The sequence below is a fragment of the Paroedura picta genome, chromosome 5 (genome assembly GCF_049243985.1).
Source record: "Paroedura picta isolate Pp20150507F chromosome 5, Ppicta_v3.0, whole genome shotgun sequence".
Classification (NCBI taxonomy): Eukaryota; Metazoa; Chordata; class Lepidosauria; order Squamata; family Gekkonidae; genus Paroedura; species Paroedura picta.
Genome location: NC_135373.1, coordinates 92,501,176 through 92,520,715, shown reverse-complemented (window position 1 = coordinate 92,520,715; position 19,540 = coordinate 92,501,176). Strand labels below are relative to the sequence as shown.

Here is a 19,540-nt window from a genome sequence, read left to right as displayed (position 1 = left end):
TGTGCATGCAAACATATTCATAATTTGTTTGTGCCTTTTTCACTTTTTGTGCAGTAGTAACCAATTGTCTAAGGTCATATGAAATTGTTTCAGTACTGGTTTTTGATGTTGGTTCCCTTGGCAATGAAAACTCTTACTTGGGTCGAAAATAATTGACTGTTGGTATCTTGAACCAACCCAGATAACAATTGCAGTTTAAGTCAGTAAGACTGTTCTTAAAATGTGTAGCACTACTAAAACCCAATATATCACTTTATTATTGCTCCCCCCTGGTTTGTTGTGTCATCTCTTTTACTTACACACCAAGACATGAATCCAGTCATAGGCCATTCTATTAGAGGAAAAGCTACTTGTTGGAGAAAGACTCCTTAGGATCAGGAAAGCCCTCAGAGTTTGGTCAGTGAAATGGTAATATTTGGGTTGCCACGGCAAGAGTCGGGGGGGGGGAGACATTGGGGGATCACTGATAGTTGGCATTAAAACTCTTCTGGAGAAAACCCAGAAGTAATGCCAGTCTGCTCTAGGAACAACAGGAAACTCTTTTTCACCATAGATTTTTTTCTGGTGGTTTCCTAGAGTGGACTGACATCATTTCTGGATTTTCCCCATAAGTGATGTAATGAGGTAGGTCAATCATGATTTTAAAAACATTTTTTTCCACCAACCACTGTAATGATGGCAGGAGACAAGATCTGTGGATGGAGGGGTCCCCTGGAACCTGGCAGCCCTAGGAAGGAAACCTGTCACTGCCTGTGATATATAATCTCTTTTAGAATCATAAAATCATAGAGTTGGAAGGGTCATGCAGTCCAACCCCCTGCAGAATGCAGGAAATTCACAACTGCCCACCTCAGTGACCCACAATTTCATGCCCAGATGATGCTTCACCCTACATTACATTGAATTATTACACTAAATTGCAGTGAGTGGTGCGGTAGAGAAATTCCTCTGTTTTTCTGATTCTGAGATGCACAGAAAGGTTAAACAGCCTGCTTTTAACTGTAATAAAGCTCTGTGTACAGTGGATATTATTATGAATGTTATAGGGAGAGATCAAAAAAGCATCACAAAATTATATCAATATGATATATACGTATGCAATAACAATGAAAATACAGTATATGAAATACAATAGTATGCATCAAACCAGTCTTATAAACAATGAGAATTACCAAAAATCAAAATCCTCTTACAAATACAGTCCACAAGAATGTCACAATCTCTAATATATGTATGCTACATGAGAACCTTTCTGGAAACGTGACTGGTAAGGTTGCCATTTGTACTCTGAAATCTATGGGCTCTGTTTAATCTTTTTTAAAATTATTATTAGATTTATATCCTGCCACTCCCTTGTGGCTCTTCTTTTGTAAGCTACCAATGTATACTATGATAATAATGCTATTGGTTTTGTTTGGATGTAGTTGTTTTTACAGTATTTTGGTTTATAGTACATAGCTTATCAGCAGAAGAGATTTCTGCCAGTTTTTGCACTGAAGCACTTCAAGCAGTGGGCTTTGGAACATCAAAGAAATTTTCCTTTTCTTGTATATCTTTGTAACATGTGTTATATCTGGTAAGAATGTAATATCTGGAAGGCAAATTCTAGTGGTTGTTTACTGCATGCAAGTATATTTTCATATACTGTTTTCATTGTTATTGGATATTTATAATATCATAGTGCTATAATTTTGTGATGCTTTTTTGATCCCACTCTATAATTTCCTCAGTGGAATGCTCTGTACACAGAGTTTTATTGTAGGTTTATTACACTGTGTCTCTGCCCCTATCTAAGGGACTCTGCTTTTAACTACATGTAGTATTAAATTGTAACAAGTTCTAGATAAATGTAAGGACTAGGAATATGAAAGGGAAAAAAATTCAGACCATTTTGGATTCAGTCCAAAGTGATTCAGACCAAATCTGATTTGTCTGAAGAACCCTTTTTTAAAAATTCAGTCTGAGCAATTCGACCAAATCCGAATAGGTTTGGCACCATTGAAATCAATGATGCCATTGAAGACTATAGGAATTTCTGCCTTTTTGACTGTGTTCTAGGGTGGGGGTGGGGGTGGGGTTTTGAGGTAGAGGTGCCAAACTTGCAGCATGGTTGCAATTCTAGGGTGCCCCCATCTGATCTCCATTATTCCCTGTGATGAGAAATAGAAACATTCTCTGGTCTGTTCATAAATTCTTACCATAGGAAATAATGGAGGTTGGATGGGGGTATCTCTGGAATTGGACCCCCTGACCCTATCCCTTTGCAACTTTTTTTTTTTTTTAAGAGAGGCTCCTGCAGCCCTGCTGCAATCTTGGTGCCTCTACAATGCGCCCCCCCCCCTAGCCCAGAGAAGACAAAAAGGGGAACTTTTCTCCCTGTTTAAAGTTCGATGGCAAGTTGCTTGAATTGCCAAATCATGCCAAATCTCTTACGATATAACATGCTCCCATCCGCTTTTAGAGAAGGCTTATTCAAAAAAAATATCCATCTGTGATCATTTATGCATCTGCCACGATGGAAGCACTGAGACATCTGAACACGTATTACTCCAATGTAGGCTATATGATCAATTCAGGGGAGAACTTATATCTTCCCTACAGAATAAGCCCAACTCAGAGGCAATCACAGACATGTTGTCAGACAAAAGCACAGAAATAACTTCTGTTGTGGCCAGATTTGCTTGGAGAACAATCAAAACAAGGAAGAGCTGGTTGGATTCGGAGCAACTTAGGTAGAGATAGTCTCAATTGCTTGAGATAATGCTTTGAGTTTTAAAACCAGAATGATTCTTATAGCTGGAATGTTTTTATCTTTTATAATTAAGTTATCAATGATTCTTTTATCTTGTTAATGCCAGATGTTTTTATGTACCTTGTAATTTGACTACTGGTCTAGTACCGTAATAATAAAGACTTGACTTGACAGTGATTCAGACAAGGTTGATTCGGCCATTTAAACATTGGGAAATAGTGATTCAGACCGGATTCAGCCAAATCAAGGCTGATTTGGGTATTTTTTAGCCAGATTGAATTATACATCCCTAGTATATGGACATTTGTTATGGCTATTACAACTCTTCATATGCAGGTTAACTAGACATAATTTGAAGTGTGAGTGACAACAAATCAATTGCTAACTCTTCTTTCTTCAATAACATTCCTGAAACAAAATTTAACAAAATATATAACTATGGAATTTTCTTACCCTAGCCATGATATTCTGGGATCTGCAGAGTGATCAGATGGAGTAGAGCAGGCAGTAATTGTTCTGAAAGGAGAAAGGTATCTGTTGGTAGTGGGTAATGAAGTACTGAATGATTGTACTGAAAAAGAAAACCCGTCATTAACATTACCCCTACAATACAACCTACTTTGATACTGACCCCTTGGCTACTTTTAGTAGGAATAAAAGAAGGGGACGGCAGAGAATGAGGTGGCTGGATGGAGTCACTGCAGCAGTCAGTGCGAACTTAAATGGACTCCGGGGAATGGTAGAGGACAGGAAGGCCTAGAGGATCATTGTCCATTGTCCATGACTTCACATCTCACAACAGGAATAAATGACCCACAGGTGTGTCTGGAGTGGGAGAGTTATATTTCCCCTTCCAGCATTTGTGACCATAATCCTTTATGGGTCTTGGTGACTTTTATCCAAGGACCAAATTAGATGCCTGGGGTACTTGGAGTCAAGGCATGGCCATAAGAAGTATACTTTAAAAAACAAAAACCTGTGAGTTTATGCCCAGTGACATAGTGTTACATAATTAACATCACAATTCAAGGCCACAAGATGGCAGTGCAACATTTTACAAAGCATTACCTGGCCCCTCACAGTAACCTTTTCTGCTACTTAATGCTTTCTGATCTGTCTGTTCAAGCACTGACGCTAGGCTAAGCTATATATGTAGAATATAAGTAATATAAAGTCTTCTGGCACAAGTTAAATATGTTATGCCAACTTTATTGACTTAAATGGCCAGTGGAAGTCAACTGTATTCTCCATATGAATTCGGGGACCTGTATTAGGACATCTTTAATATCAGAGGTTTTATATATAACTTTCCCTGTATGCAGAAGCACATTTTAGAACACGTAAATTGTTCATTACACAATGCACATGACTAGAAAAATCACTGATACCCATAGGGACAGATTTTAAAGTGCAGCCTCAGGGGATGCTTTCCTACAAGAAGCAGGCTGTGGAAATTCCAGACAGTATTTCCCTCCTACCCAGAACTAAAACACAACATTCTACCAAGAAGAGTTACACCATTCTAAGCCTATTGAAGTCAGTGGTCTTAGAAGGGTGTACCTGAGCTTAGAATGGCACTGTCATTACAATTTTAGGTTCCAAAGAAAACAAATCTGTTTATTATTCGATGCCACCATTCATTGCTGGAGATGAGAACAGCCAAGATATCTGCTGACATAGGCTCATGAGCAGATTCAGGATACAGCTGGTGCAACCAAGTCACAACAGGAACAGAGAGGAAACATACTGGTGAGAAGGATGGTGCCTGCATACCCTGAAGGAATTTCCACCCACATTCCCAGCTCCACACCCTAAGACCTGACAGCACTAGCCCACAAGGGCCTGGAAAATGTGTAAGGCTACCATCAGGTTTTAAACATTTCACATAACAGTCCATTATAAATATATAACAAGTTTAGACAAGAAAGGCAAGACCAGATGCTTACTAAGGAGCTTCCAAAACACAGCCCTATACCAGGAAGAAATCTGGAAAAACTAGAGTTTTGTGAGGTAAAAGCTTTGAGGGCCACAAAGGAGCTTCCCTATGGACACTCAGGGGCCTTGTGTTACGTGCTGTGAAAAGAGAGCATGTTGGCCTGTTTGCTAAATGAGTGACTTTATATCTCTTCCACACTGCACAACAAGGTTGAACAATGAAGGAGAGACTTTCATAGATCTACTCTTCTTTCTTGATGGGGACTCTGACAGTGATACCCACTTTGCCAAAGGTAGGATCCGGTGGCGGTAAAGCAATGAGTAATTCCTGAGGAGATTTTAGGTTTGCAAAAAATAAAACTAAAGATTTCCCAAAAATACACGATGGTGGTTAAATCTCCCCGCAGTAAAAATATAGCCAGACGCGGCTATATTGTAGCCAGACGCGGATGTTGGATTTTCGTAGGGCAAACTTTAATAAACTCAGAGACATGATGAGTGTCATACCATGGACGAGAATGCTGGAAGGGAAGGGAGCATGTGAAGGGTGGGCGCTACTCAAACAAGAGCTATTGCATGCTCAATCAATGACTATTCCAGAAATACGAAAACACTGCAGGTGCTCTAAGAAGCCTATTTGGATGAACAGAGAACTTCAAGAGGAACTAAGAAAGAAAAGGAAAATGTTCAGGAAATGGAGGGAAGGACAGAGCTCTAAAGAAGAGTACCTACAGGTTACTAGGCACTGTAGATCAATCATCAGAAAGGCCAAAGCTGAGAGTGAGCTAAGATTGGCCAGGGAAGCCCATTGTAACAAGAAAAGATTTTTCAGTTACGTGAGGAGCAAACGTAAAGTAAAGGAGGCAATAGGCCCGCTGTTGGGTGCGGATGGACAAACTCTAACGAAAGATGCAGAGAAAGCAGAAAGGCTTAGTGCCTATTTTACATCTGTTTTTTCCCACAGGTCAAAGTGTTTAGGCACATCTAGAGATGGCTGTAGCCAAAGGATAGTGTCTGGGTGGCAGGTTAACATGGATAGAGAGGTGGTCGAGAGGCATTTAGCTGCACTGGATGAGTTCAAATCCCCTGGTCCAGATGAAATGCACCCGAGAGTACTCAAAGAACTTTCCAGAGAACTTGCACAACCCTTGTCCATCATCTTCGGAACCTCTTTAAGGACTGGAGATGTCCCGGAGGACTGGAAAAGAGCAAACGTTATTCCAATCTTCAAAAAAGGGAGGAAGGATGACCCGGGAAACTACAGACCAGTGAGTCTGACCTCTGTTGTGGGGAAGATAATGGAGCAGATATTAAAGGGAGCGATCTGCAAACATCTGGAGGACAATTTGGTGATCCAAGGAAGTCAGCATGGATTTGTCTCCAACAGGTCCTGCCAGACCAACCTAGTTTCCTTTTTTGACCAAGTAACAGGTTTGCTGGATCGGGGAAATTTGGTTGATGTCATTTACTTGGATTTTAGTAAAGCTTTTGACAAGGTTCCCCATGATGTTCTGATGGATAAGTTGAAGGACTGCAATCTGGATTTTCAGATCGTTAGGTGGATAGGGAATTGGTTAGAGAACCGCACTCAAAGAGTTGTTGTCAATGGTGTTTCATCAGACTGGAGAGAGGTGAGTAGCGGGGTACCTCAGGGTTCGGTGCTTGGCCCGGTACTTTTTAACATATTTATTAATGATCTAGATGAGGGGGTGGAGGGACTACTCATCAAGTTTGCAGATGACACCAAATTGGGAGGACTGGCAAATACTCCGGAAGATAGAGACAGAGTTCAACGAGATCTGAACACAATGGAAAAATGGGCAAATGAGAACAAGATGCAATTTAATAAAGATAAGTGTAAAGTTCTGCATCTGGGTCAGAAAAATGAAAAGCATGCCTACTGGATGGGGGATACGCTTCTAGGTAGCACTGTGTGTGAACGAGACCTTGGGGTACTTGTGGATTGTAAACTAAACATGAGCAGGCAGTGTGATGCAGCGGTAAAAAAGGCAAATGCCATTTTGGGCTGTATCAACAGAGCCATCACATCAAAATCACAAGATGTCATAGTCCCATTGTATACGGCACTGGTCAGACCACACCTGGAGTACTGTGTGCAGTTCTGGAGGCCTCACTTCAAGAAGGACGTAGATAAAATTGAAAGGGTACAGAGGAGAGCGACGAAGATGATCTGGGGCCAAGGGACCAAGCCCTATGAAGATAGGTTGAGGGACTTGGGAATGTTCAGCCTGGAGAAAAGGAGGTTGAGAGGGGACATGATAGCCCTCTTTAAGTATTTGAAAGGTTGTCACTTGGAGGAGGGCAGGATGCTGTTTCTGCTGGCTGCAGAGGAAAGGACACGCAGTAATGGGTTTAAACTTCAAGTACAACGATATAGGCTAGATATCAGGAAAAAGTTTTTCTCAGTCAGAGTAGTTCAGCAGTGGAATAGGCTGCCTAAGGAGGTGGTGAGCTCCCCCTCACTGGCAGTCTTCAAGCAAAGGTTGGATACACACTTTTCTTGGATGCTTTAGGATGCTTAGGGCTAATCCTGCGTTGAGCAGGGGGTTGGACTAGATGGCCTGTATGGCCCCTTCCAACTCTATGATTCTATATCTCCTCCAGACAGCAATGGTGACAGAGATGAAGGGTGTTTGGAAGCTGAGGCGGCTACAACAATGACTGGGGCATTGTGCGTGAACTGCAGGAAGCCTGGCAGCTGAGTATAGGAGGCATGCTGCTTCTGGTGACAATTGTGGGCAATGGCAGGGGGAAGGGAGCAACTGCAGTCCCAGTGTCAGCAGCAGTGATGGGAAAGAGAAGCTGTGGTAAGGCAAAGCTGGGAGCTGTGCTGGGCCAGCCAGAGCTGTACTTTAAAAAATAAGTAAATATTTTATTTATATACTGCTCCATGAATGTTGGCTCAGGATGGTTAACATTTTAAAACCATACAAGTATAATAAAAACATATAACAACAAAATAACAAGACCATTCATTACTGCCTCCTGTTATCTCCCTGTGGGGATTCATCAGGGGTTGCAGGGTTCCTATTGGTGGATGTTTTCAGTAGGCATTTCTAGTGGAGAGGTCAGCATTTCACAAGGTTATTATTACCGGAGTTTATTATTACCTAGGCATGGTGGAACAGTTCAGTTTTGCAGGCCCTCTGGGATTGCTGGACTTCCCAGAGGACTCTGGTCTCTTCAGGCAGAACATACTACTATGCCAGGGTTTTAAAGTTCTTTGTGGGGTGTAGGGGAAAGTTGATTCTGAAGATCCCAAAGATATATGGGTCCCAGGCAGTTTAGGGCCTTGAATGTAAGAGTCAAAACTTTGGATCTGAATTGGTCTGCAATCTGGAGCCAGTGAGGTTGGGAGAGCACTGGTGTAATATGTGCTTCCCATGGGGCTCTTGTTAGGAGCTGAGCAGCTGCATTCTGGATTTGTTTGAGTTTCCAGAGCAGCCTCAAGGGTAGCCCTGTGCAGAGCAAGTTATGACTAATCTGGAGGACCATTGCATGGATCACAGAGACTAGGTAAGATATCACCAGGTAAGGTGCAATTTGCTGTACCTGGTGTAGATGGAAAAATGCCCAGCAACTGATGACTGTCACCTGGGCCCAGTAACCACTAATTGGGGAAGCCTTCATGCCCCTGATCATGGTGGCAGACCCAGTTGTAGAGGCCTAGAGGTATGTAGGGACTGGCAAGGGTTGTGTCCATGGAGGAGAAGGGAGCCACAACAGTCCATCACTGGCATGGCCAATGAAGGGGAGAGGCTGTAGCAGTCCTGGAGCCATGCTAAGCCCACCACAGTTGTTGCTGATGAGAGGTGGGAGCTATAGTAGGCCTGAGGATGGTAGCAGCATTGGAGCAGGGAGAAGAAATTGTGATGGGCCATACAACTAAGGCTGAGAGCCACACCTGGCCCACAGGTAATTATGATAATTAAGACAGGGAGAGGGATTTTTCCCTTGAGTGTCATAAATCACCATATATTCTAAATCAGTGTATATTCTAATAGTGAAGTCAACCAATGCCCCAGGCTTGCAGAAAGTTTTGAAGCTTAAAAAATTGGGTAGTTAAAAAACTCAAAATGATAAAAGGAGTACCAGTGACTTTAAAAACAGAACTCCTCAGTGGAAGTCCCTTAGCCTTTCCTTATAGGGCTTGGCCCCCAGGCCCCGGATCGTCTTCGTCACTCTCCTCTGCTACTGAGAACTGTATCTCCCAAAGCATGCATGCTTTTCTCATTGAACTTTATCATCTGGAATGTCTGCCACTCCTGACAATTTGCTGTTATCTGGAAATTTAATGAGTAGTCTCTCCCATCATCCAGATCATTGAAAAATATATTGAAAAGTACCATAGAATCATAGAGTTGTAAGGTACCTCCAAGATAATTCCAAGGTCACAATACAGGAACTCACAGCTACCTGCCAACCACAGTGACCCTAATATCATGCCCAAATGATTCCCCTACACCAAAAATCTCCATAATCCAGCATGGCCTGGAGGAAATTCACCCACCATCCCACAGCAGCAATTGGCAATTCCCTGGGTATGCAAGGAAGGGCCACAAAAAAACTCACCACTTCCAGAGGAAGCCTGTTCCTCTGAAGAACCACTCTAACTGTAAGGAACTTCTTCCGGATGTTTAGTCAAAAATTCTTTTGAATTAATTTAAACCCATTGGTTTAAATCTGCTCTGGTTTGGCCTCACCTGGAGTACTGTGTTCAGTTTTGGGCACCACAGTTGAAGAGGGATTTGGACAAACTGGAGCATGTCCTGAGGAGGGCAACAAGGTGAGGGGTTTGGAGACCAAGACATATGAGGAAAGGTGAGGGGAGCTTGGTCTGTTTAGCCTGGAGAGGAGATGACTGAGAGGGGATCTGATAACCATCTCCAAGTATTTAAAAGGCTGCCATATAGAGGACCAGAACCAATGAGATGAACAACATCTAAACATCCAGAAGAAGTTCCTGACAGAGCACTTTCTCAGTGGAACAGGCTTTCTTGGGAGTTGGTGAGTTCTCCATCTTTGGAAATTTTAAAACAGAGGGTAGCCATCTTACAGAGAGGCTGATTCTGTGAAGGCTCAAAGGAGTGGCAGGTTACAGTGGATGAGCGATAGGGTTGTGAATGTCCTGCATAGTGCAGGGGATTGGACAAGATTCCCCATGAGGTCCCTTCCAACTCTAGTATTCTTTGGTTCTAGTCCGACCCTCTGGGACAACAGAAAACAACTCTGCTCCATCTTCGATATGACAGCTCTTCAGGTATTTGAAGATGGTTATCATATCACTTCTTTGTTGTCTTCTCTCCAGGCTAAGCAGACCAAGCTCCCTCAACCTTTCCTCATACATCTTGGTCTCCAAACCCCTCATCATCTTTGTAGATCTCTTCTGGACACACTCTAGTTTCTCTCTCTACATCTTTCTTCATTTGTGGTGCCCAAAACTGAACACAGTACTCCAAGTAAAGTCTAACCAGAGCAGAGCAAAGTGGTAACATCACCTCGCATCTACCAGACCCAGTGATGATCCTCGTGGCACCCCACTGCTCACCTCCCTCCAATCTCCCTCCAGGGCGACTCCCGGCACTATCAGATGTGGATCTCTAGCTGAAACGAACTAAGTCCCTCAGTCCCAGATAGAGAGTAAGAGACCTTGCTGGACGGGGGGAGGGGAGTGGGTTATTATCCGCCATCGCGATATTGTGTTTTAATTATGTTTTAATGGGTTTTTGAGATTTTATTGTTTTTATGAATTTCTGTAAACTGCCACAAGACTTTGGAGAGTGGCGGTATCTTTAAACCGCCCGTGGCGCCGCGGGCGCCACGGACTAAATAAATGGTTAAGGGGCCTTGAGGTGGGCTCTGTCCGTGATGAGGAAGGGTCCGGATTGGACCCTTCCTCACGACAGACAATCGGAGGGACCAATCGGCAGGCGCTTCGCGCCTGCCGATTGGTCCCTCCGATTCCCAGCCCCAGCAACTGCGAGCCGCGCACAGCGCGGCTCGCAGTTGCTCCTGGCCTGACGCGGCGAGAGGCGCTTCGCGCCTCTCGCCGCGTCAGGCCGCCGCCCGAAGGAGCCCCCGGCAGTCGCGCAAAGCGCGGCTGCCGGAGGCTCCCTGCCTGGTGGCCTGGCGTCTCACCTGTGGCCCGGATCCTCCCGCTGCACCTGGGTCTGGATGGTGGGCGCCATCGCGATCCTGGGACCGGCGAAGGGAGACCGTCGGCGCCGCTACGGGGCACTTCCGGCCGCGGCGCTGCCCCTGCTGGGAAATGGAGTTCGCCGCTACCAGGGCACTTCCGCTCCGCACGACTGGAGCGTGCCAACAAAGCAGCATGGCGGCGGTGGCGCCTCGGCAGCAGCAGCAGCAACAGCTGCCCCAGGCCGCGCCTCCCGCCGCCCCCGGGGTGCCTCCCGGCCAGCAGCCGACCGCCCAGGCCTCCGCGGCGGTCGCCGCCCCTCAACTACAGGCCCCATCCGGCCTCCAGGTGGCCGCGCGGCCACAGGGCTTCGATCCCATCCAGCGATTCCGGCACCTGCTACCGCCGCTGGAGAGACTGCAGGTGAGGGGCGGGGCCTGGTTTCCAGCCAGACGACAGCAAGGGGTTGCCATGGCGGCCTCGACTGGGGGGAGGTAGAGGGTCACTCAGGTCGAGTCAAGCTCTGGCCCTCAGGTAGAGTCAAGCTCCGGTCCATGGAATACAATTCCCATGACCCACCCACAGTAACTGCCTAGCGCCCGCTGCATTTAGCTGCAGCGGGCTTGATTACTAGTATAAATATAAATAAATAAATCTGATGAAATACCACTGGCAACTACTCTTTGAGCGCAGTTTTCTAACCAAATGCTTATACACCCAAACATCTGAAAATCCAGCCTGCAGTAAATGAAGTAAATAAATAATAAATTTAGCCGAAGATTAGATGCAGAGAAAAGGTAGGTTGATGAATAGCTGAGAACAAGGTAAAATTGAGAGGATATAGGGATTGCCAGGAGGCCTGTTAGACAGAGCTCTTCCACCAAGCCTTTGGTTGGGGCCAATAACCTCATAACACCTTACAAGCCCTCCCTGACAACACTCTCATAGAGACACACAACCTGGAAAAGACTTATTGGTAGTGACCAACTTCAAGACAGAAAGGCAACAAATCATTGCTGCTGTTCATCTAGATGCTGCTGATTTGTGAATAGGTTTTTAAATTTTTAATGTTATTTTGTTGATTTTAACTGCTTGTTAATTGATAATAGCTATTGACATCTCTCTGAGCCAGTTCTGGGAAGCTGGTACAGAAACTGAATAAACAACAATCCTTATCCATGCTTCCTCTATATATTTGTGAATCAGCCTTGGAGGGTGGGACATGTGCGGCTGTTGGAATAGGACAAATCAGGGTTGGCCTTGACCCTGCAGCCCCCATCCTCTGTCCCTGGACTCTAGCCTCTTTGTTCTCAGATGTGCCTCAGTGCATGGATCCAGCAGCAGGTAAGGGGAGAGGGCCCTGGGCAAAAGGTTGTGGAGGAAGGTCTGCTAACGAGGGCCTCTTGGCCTGCTACACAGGGCCTGCTAGGGCCTCCCTGCCTGCTGAATGCCTGTTAAGGAGCTCTGTCCCGGCCCTGCTAACAAGCTGGCCAGCCCCCACCTGCCCCACTTGATCCGGCTGCGAGCTGCGGTCCAAAGCCACTTTAAGCTGCCTGGCTGGGGGGCCAGGGGAGAGGACCCATTCTTAGGAACGGGCTTTGAAGCTAGTAGTAATAATAATGAGGGTTCCCTACCATGTGAACAGGCAACCACACAACACTGCCATTGTTTTCCTTGGTAGAGACTCCTGTAGGGAGCGGGAAAGTTGAAGATGGGACAGATCAAGGTAGGTTGGCTGTTGGGTGGGAAGGAAAGAAGAAAGCAAGAGGAATAGAAGCTATGAGGGATTTCAGGGAAGGGAAAGAGGAAATGGGGCGGGGGAGAGTGATATCTCCCCTGTGAATCCCTACTTGTGAAATCCTAATAATCAAACTCTTTCATGTGAACATGGTAATGATATGCGCAGATACATCAACAGTTTGAGCAGAGGCAGGGGGTAAATTAGGTTACATTATTTCAGACATATCTATAAGTAGAACTTTTTTACTGTGGAAGATGCCCAAAACATGTCCAAAAGATTCAGATTCAGAGTACCTTTATTGGCATAAAGTCCAAAAGATATATGCTCTGTTTTAATACTTGTCTGTAGAAGTCCCTTATCTTGTACGCTGCAGGAAATAAAAGCCAATTTGATAAGAATCCACAGAGATTATGCGGAAGGTACATCCCTGTCCCCCCCCCACCAGACACTGCAAGTTCCAAGGTGCCAATATCTTAACACTGCCCACGGCGCCGCAGGTGCCACGGACTAAATAATGCACTAAGGGCTGGGGGGAGGAGTTAGGGCGGGCTCTGTCTGGGATGAGGAAGGGTGCCAATTGGCCCCTTCCTCCGGACTGACAATTGGAGGGCCCAATCGGCAGGCGTGATTGGGCCTTCCGATTGGCCGCCTGCTGGCAAGGCTCGCAATTGCTCCCTTGCCGGCGGCCTGAAGCGTTGAGAGGCGCAAAGCGCCTCTGACGCATCAGGCCGCCGGCACACCGGCAATGGCCATGCCTCCCTTGCCGTGAAACGGCCCACGCAGTTCCCTATCTACTGCGGCCGCTCCTCAGCCTCCTGCCACCGCCGACACAGCCCCCGACCCGGCGCCGCCTTACCCTGCGGCACTGGCCCCTCCGACAGCCGCGCCAGCACCGCACCTGCCTTCGCATGGAGAGAGGACCTCCACGCCGCCCCGCGAAGCCTCCAGGTGCTGCTGCCCACCGCCTCGCCTCCAATGGTGGCCCCTCCGCCAGTGGCGCCAGCCACACTACGGCCACTGCCTCTGCTGCCAGCGGCTGGCTCCAGCACAGGCCGCGGCCGCAACGCTAGAGACGCCGCCGCTAGGACATCCGCCAGTTCGCCTCTCTGCCACTGACGAGCCACCTCCACACCCACCGATGCCTCAGGTACGGCCTGTGAGACATCCGCACAAGCCCCCAGCCAACACGGGACGCCCTTGCCTCGGCCCATCCAAAGCCTCTGGACCGCGCCCGGCCGCTCCCAGGCCCCACAGCCACCCCCAAGCCCCCATTGCTGTCCTAGCGCCCGCTGTATTTAAACTACAGCGGGCTTAATTACTATTGGGGTATTAGAAAAGAGATTCTGATTCCTCACACAGATGTACCCTGAACTGGTTTCTGGGGTTAAATCTGTTTTGGGGTTACATAAAACAAATCCTTTTTCCCCTTCAAAATAAAAATACAATTAACTGGAGAAACATTAGAAACAAAAAAGGTAGTTAAAATACTTAACTGCATATTATCTGGTAATTACCAAGAACAAAATCAGATGCCAAATCTTCAATGAAAGCTTTCAAAGCTTTGTTTACTTGTCCTTGGCAATCACATGCTTGCCTTTGGTGGGTTACTAGTGGAGTTTATGCTGTTTAGCAGTCCTGAGATGATCGCAGCCCTAAAATTTCAATGCAAAAGCTTATTGCTTTTTGTAGATAACATATAACCCATGTCAGCTGTGGTAAATATAACCTTTGGAATCAAAGGGTAGGCCAAACTTTTGAAGACTCAGAAAACAGATTATAAATACTTCTGTATACTATTAATCAGAAAGGTAATAAAAGGTTTTATGTGTATGCACATACAATATGGTATGTGTTTTGTTGTTACTGACTATATATTATCTTCAGCCATGGTGCTGCAAGAAAGGACTTGTCAGCTAAGACAACAGTAAGTTGAGTCTTTGGCAAGCAAGGAAAAGCTAGACAGCTCTTGGACCTCAAACTGACAAACTCTTTGACTGGAAGGGTTCCCAATCTTCTGGGAACCTGCAAGTCTGAAATTGTTTTAGCCTCCTCCCCTTAAATCCTGCAGGAAATCTTGTGGAAACTGTTTAATCTATGAATGGTGGGGTTATTGACTATAAATCCACAGAGGGTGGAATCGGACAGCATTATGATACACCTTAACTGTTTGAATTTGGACTAAAATTTATGGCATTAAGGGCAAAAGTGGTAGTTCAAACCCTGAAGTGCTTAAAACAACGAGTGGTGTGTCTGAAGAGAGCCCAGCGACTGTGAATGACATTTTGCAGATCAATCAAAGGTTTGTTCTTTCAGACAAAAGTTATGATGAGAAACAAATAGCAGTTTTTGTGTTGGGAAAGCAAATTTATGGGAAATAATGCAAGCGGGAAAAGGGTGAAAACTTCTACCAGTCCTGTGGGCCTGATCCAATTTTCTCCATTCCACCTACTTTTAGGACAAATCACAGGTCATCTAGCGCAGTGGTCCCCAACCCCCGGTCCGGGGACCAGTACCGGTTTGTAGATCAGTCGGTACCGGGCCGTGGCTCCTCCTTGTCCTCCTCCCCGGCTGCTGCCTTGGGGGCTGCCCTGCCACTCTGCCACCAGCTCACCTTTGATGCTCTCTGGCGGCTGCCATGGCTGGGGCTGCCCCTCGGCATGGCACTGCGCAGCTGCTGCTGGCAGCGCTCCTCAATGGACAGCGGGAAAGCAAGTGGAGCAGGGGCTCAGGCAGCGGCAGTGACGTCCCTCGGCAAAAGACTACCCTTCCCCCAGGCCTGAGTAAAATTGTCAAGCATTGACCGGCTCCCGGTGATAAAAAGGTTGGGGACCACTGATCTAGCATCTAGGCCTTATAGCTGCTGCAACCCAAGTGATGAATAAGGAATTGCGTTGTACTTAAGAATTCTTTCCCACAGATGGACTAGTCTCTTGGGGTTATCATGTGTTAGTGTACCTCAATGCTCTTCAATTGTGAAATGGGACAAATATTATTTATGTGGCATCTAATTACTTTGTATATATTATAATGTTCCTGTGATTTATAATAATTATTGTTATTATTAAATTTCTAGACTGCCTCTTTCCCATTGGGCTCAAAGTGGTTTAGAATAAGCTGTTCTGCATGCACATTATTAGACTGACTGTCCTCACTTTTCACTGTCTACGAGTTCACACCCCTTACATTCCATGCACAGCTGTAGGCCATGGGGATATGGCACTGCTGTTTTCTTGGATGTATAGTCAAAAGCTACAGTACAATGTTTTTCAAATCTCTCTTTCTGTCTCGGTCATTGTGTGTATTTTAAATAGAAGAAGAAGAGTTGGTTCTTATATGCCACTTTTCCCTACCCAAAGGAGGCTCAAAGCGGCTTACAGTCGCCTTCCCATTCCTCTCCCCACAACAGACACCCTGTGGGGTGGGTGAGGCTGAGAGAGTCCTGATATCACTGCTTGGTCAGAACAGTTTTATCAGTGCCGTGGTGAGCCCAAGGTCACCCAGCTGGTTGCATGTGGGGAGCGCAGAATCGAACCTGGCATGGCAGATTAGAAGTCCACATTCCTAACCACTACACCAAACTGGCTCTTGTGCTGTAGCTTTTGAAATTGCAAAAAAAGCCCTTAAACCAAGATATAGACACATCTATCTACTTCCCTACAGATAGATGCATGTGATAAACTGTACTCAACCTATAGTTTAAACCAGGGGTAGTCAAACTGCGGCCCTCTAGATGTCCATGACTACAATTCCCATGAGCCCTGTCAGCGTTTTCTGGCAGGGGCTCACGGGAATTGTTGTCCATGGACATCTGGAGGGCCGCAGTTTGTCTATCCCTAGTCTAAACAGTGGATTGTCACTCAGTAGCCTGGTCTGCTTGGTTTTATTCTCTCTCCCAATTCATAAATAAATGTAGCTCTCTTTTAAAAGTAAATGTTCATTGCTGTTTCAAATGTTATAAAACTTCAACACATCAATTATTTGCCAACCTTGGAAAAACTGCTGAGTGTATCTAAGTAGGTAGTCATTTAAATTTTTAAACCACGCATTCTTCTCATCCATGCTACTCAAACAGAATTGTGCCTGATTTTCACTGACAAATACCCAACCCAAATCCTTCCTGCAGTGTGTCAATAACATTCACATGCTTGCAGAAAGGGGGGGGGGAGAGGTCCTTTCTATCTTCATCCTGCTTTGTAATTTTTCTTGCAGGGTAGTGGCATTCTGGTTCCAATGTGACATATGGCATTTGGAGAAAAATCTTTTATGATACCTTTAAATGAAAAACACCATATGAGAAAAATTGCATGAGGAGTTGAGGACTGGTCAGCTCTTGGTGCCAAACAATTCCTTTGTTTGACACTGGAAATAATCCAAAAGCTGCCTCAGGCAGGAAGGTAATCTATTTACAAGCCAGTAGGAGAGACGAGACTTTCTAGGACAAAGAATTCTTGTCCCTCTCATAGCATGGATACATACTTGAAAAAGTAAGTGAAATCAAATCTCTTCTCAGCATGGGTAACCTTGGTTCTGTAGGTCTTTCAAGCCATTTATTATAGGATCACACTCCATCTAGATCTAGGAAAGTTGACATTTGTCAGCTTTAAATGCCCCCTCCATATGAATGTAAATAATTAAGCCGAGTCTTGTGTAAGCATGAGCAAATAACTGGTACTTATAGCAACCCATTTCTTTACAGCCTTCCTCCTCAATCTCATGCCCCAGTAACCCTAACAAGCAAATTGCTGAGACTTAGCAGAGACCGAGAAAGAGAGAGAGAGAAGTTCTTGAGGGGAAACTGTCATGTACCTATAAATAATATTCTAGTTGATTCATTACCAAAAGTTTGAGACATTTTTTTTCAGATTAATTACAAGATTACTGAGTAGGGTGTGTTCAGATCAAATTTGATTATTTATACACTGAATTGACTTTCACACTGTTAGGTTGATCTAGAAGCCACAATCCTGTGTAGAATTTATTCTGTGTAGCTGAACATTGTCCAGTTGGAAAGACTATTCATTGAAAACTAATGTTTTACAGAGTTGAGTATGAATATATGTATCTAATTCTCAATATGGTCTTATCTGTGGCTATGTAAATCCAGAGATTTGGGCCAGCTCAAACAGAATAAAAGCTCCAAGTATGCATAACGCCCCCCCCCAAAAAAAAAACCATTGGTTGAATCCCCTCTCCCTATAATAAGAGCAGTGCTTGTAGCTTTAAGAAACAATGCACTTTGTGATTGTTGCTAGTAGGCATGGGCATGGAGTGGAATATTCTTGAATGGAACTCCCTGAAACAGGTGACCCAAGCCTCCTGAAATGACCCAATCTGATTCTGGCTGGCCAGTTTAATTTCTACTTGCTTAGAACTGGATGGAAGTGAAATGGTGTGCTAAAATGGTTTGCAACCACAACAGAAAGGCTTGTCTGCCCTGCTATTAGACCAAAATGGCTGCACTTCAGTGACAGTCTCGGTCTAATCAACTTCACTAGATTATTGTGATTGTAGAAGAATTGCATTAGTTTCTTTGGGTCACCATTTAGTAGAAAAGTTGGGTACAAATGAAGTAAATTAATTATAAATTAACCAGAAGGTGATGGAGATGGTGATGGTATCCCTGACTGACAGCTGTTGTAAGTTATCAGCAGTCTCCAGGAACCCCCCTCCCTCCATGGCAGGTGGATTGAAGAGCAGAGTTTGTAATAGTGTGTTGATGGCTGCTGCATCCATACCAGAGTTGGATGTGATAGAATGGGGGAAGAACACTACAAGTCAGGTACTTGATGGATCCTGAAACATGGCATGAGGTTTCAGCCAGGCTTGTGGGCACTTAAATGTTCAACTTACCATACAGCTAACTGTTAAGCTGGAAACAGATAAAGCAGCTAGATAGCCATCTGACAGAGGCTGATTCTGTGAAGGTTCAAAGGGGTGGCAGGTTACAGTGGATGAGTGATAGGGTTGTGAGTGTCCTGCACAGTGCAGGGGGTTGGACTAGATGACCCAGCAGGTCCCTTCCAACTCTATGATTCTATGGAGGTAGGTTCTTCAGGACAAACAGAAATAAGTCCTTCAGGGCTGTCCCACTCCTCTAGGCAGGAGGCCAGCCCCCTGGAAGGGCCCTAAGCAGGCTGTCAAGTCCATGTACACTGGGGTGAGGTCTTTATAAGAAGGAAACTGGCCTATGAGGACATGCCAAATCTTCACTCCTGACTCAGCAGGGCTGAAGAGTAGGAGGAGAGTCAAATGAAGCCCTTTCCCTCTCACTTCCAAGGCGATAGGGATTTTGTTTATATTTATTTATATTTATGTACCTCCTTCCCCTGAAGGCTCAGGGCGGTTGTAGGGCTAAAGAGGGATTTTGTAGAGCTACAGGCCCTGTGGGAGCTTTCAGCGTTCCGCAGGGACTGCAAGATGGAGTTCTTCCACCAGGTCCATGATTGAGGCCAGCACAGAAGATCTGACCCCCCTTCTGAACCATCTGTGGCGGCTCAAGACCCTATGTTTACCCTGTAGGTAGTAGGGGGCCCCTCTTCAATTGGGTTTCATTGCGGTACATCTTGGGTTTTGTAGTGTATGTGATTTTATAAATTTTTAGTGGTAATTTTATTGGGGTTTTTATGTACTTATATTCTGTAACCCGCCATGAGCCTATGGGGAGTGGCAGGATAAAAATCTAATAAAATAAAATAAACAAGCAGATACAGGTTCTTAAATTGTCAGTCCTGTCTCTCAGCAATATACAGCTGATGATGGGGGACAGATAAAAGGTAATTTGTTTGGTGGGTAGATTGTAGGTGGGTGAGAAGAAGAGCAGGAAGCAGAAAAATGGGAGAAGTTATGAGGGTTGCTGGGAAGATGGAAGGAGGAAATAATCCTACAAATGGAGTTTAGACTAATGTTTCCCAATTCCACATCCGGTACTCATTCCAGTGCCAATTCATTCTATGTA

The 19,540-nt window shown here is 45.2% G+C and overlaps 1 protein-coding gene and 1 long non-coding RNA gene across 2 annotated transcripts in view; one reads left to right on the top strand and one right to left on the bottom strand.

Annotated features, from left to right (window-relative positions):
- LOC143838148 (uncharacterized) overlaps positions 1-19,540 on the top strand; it is a 185,254-nt gene that overhangs the window by 15,322 nt on the left and 150,392 nt on the right. The window lies entirely within an intron of this gene.
- The window catches only part of PLEKHG7 (pleckstrin homology and RhoGEF domain containing G7), a 63,449-nt gene that overhangs the window by 40,872 nt on the left and 3,037 nt on the right, over positions 1-19,540 (bottom strand). The window contains exon 2 of the mRNA XM_077339035.1: positions 3,206-3,268. The gene's annotated coding sequence lies outside the window, so the exon portion shown is untranslated. The remainder of the gene's footprint in view (positions 1-3,205; positions 3,269-19,540) is intronic.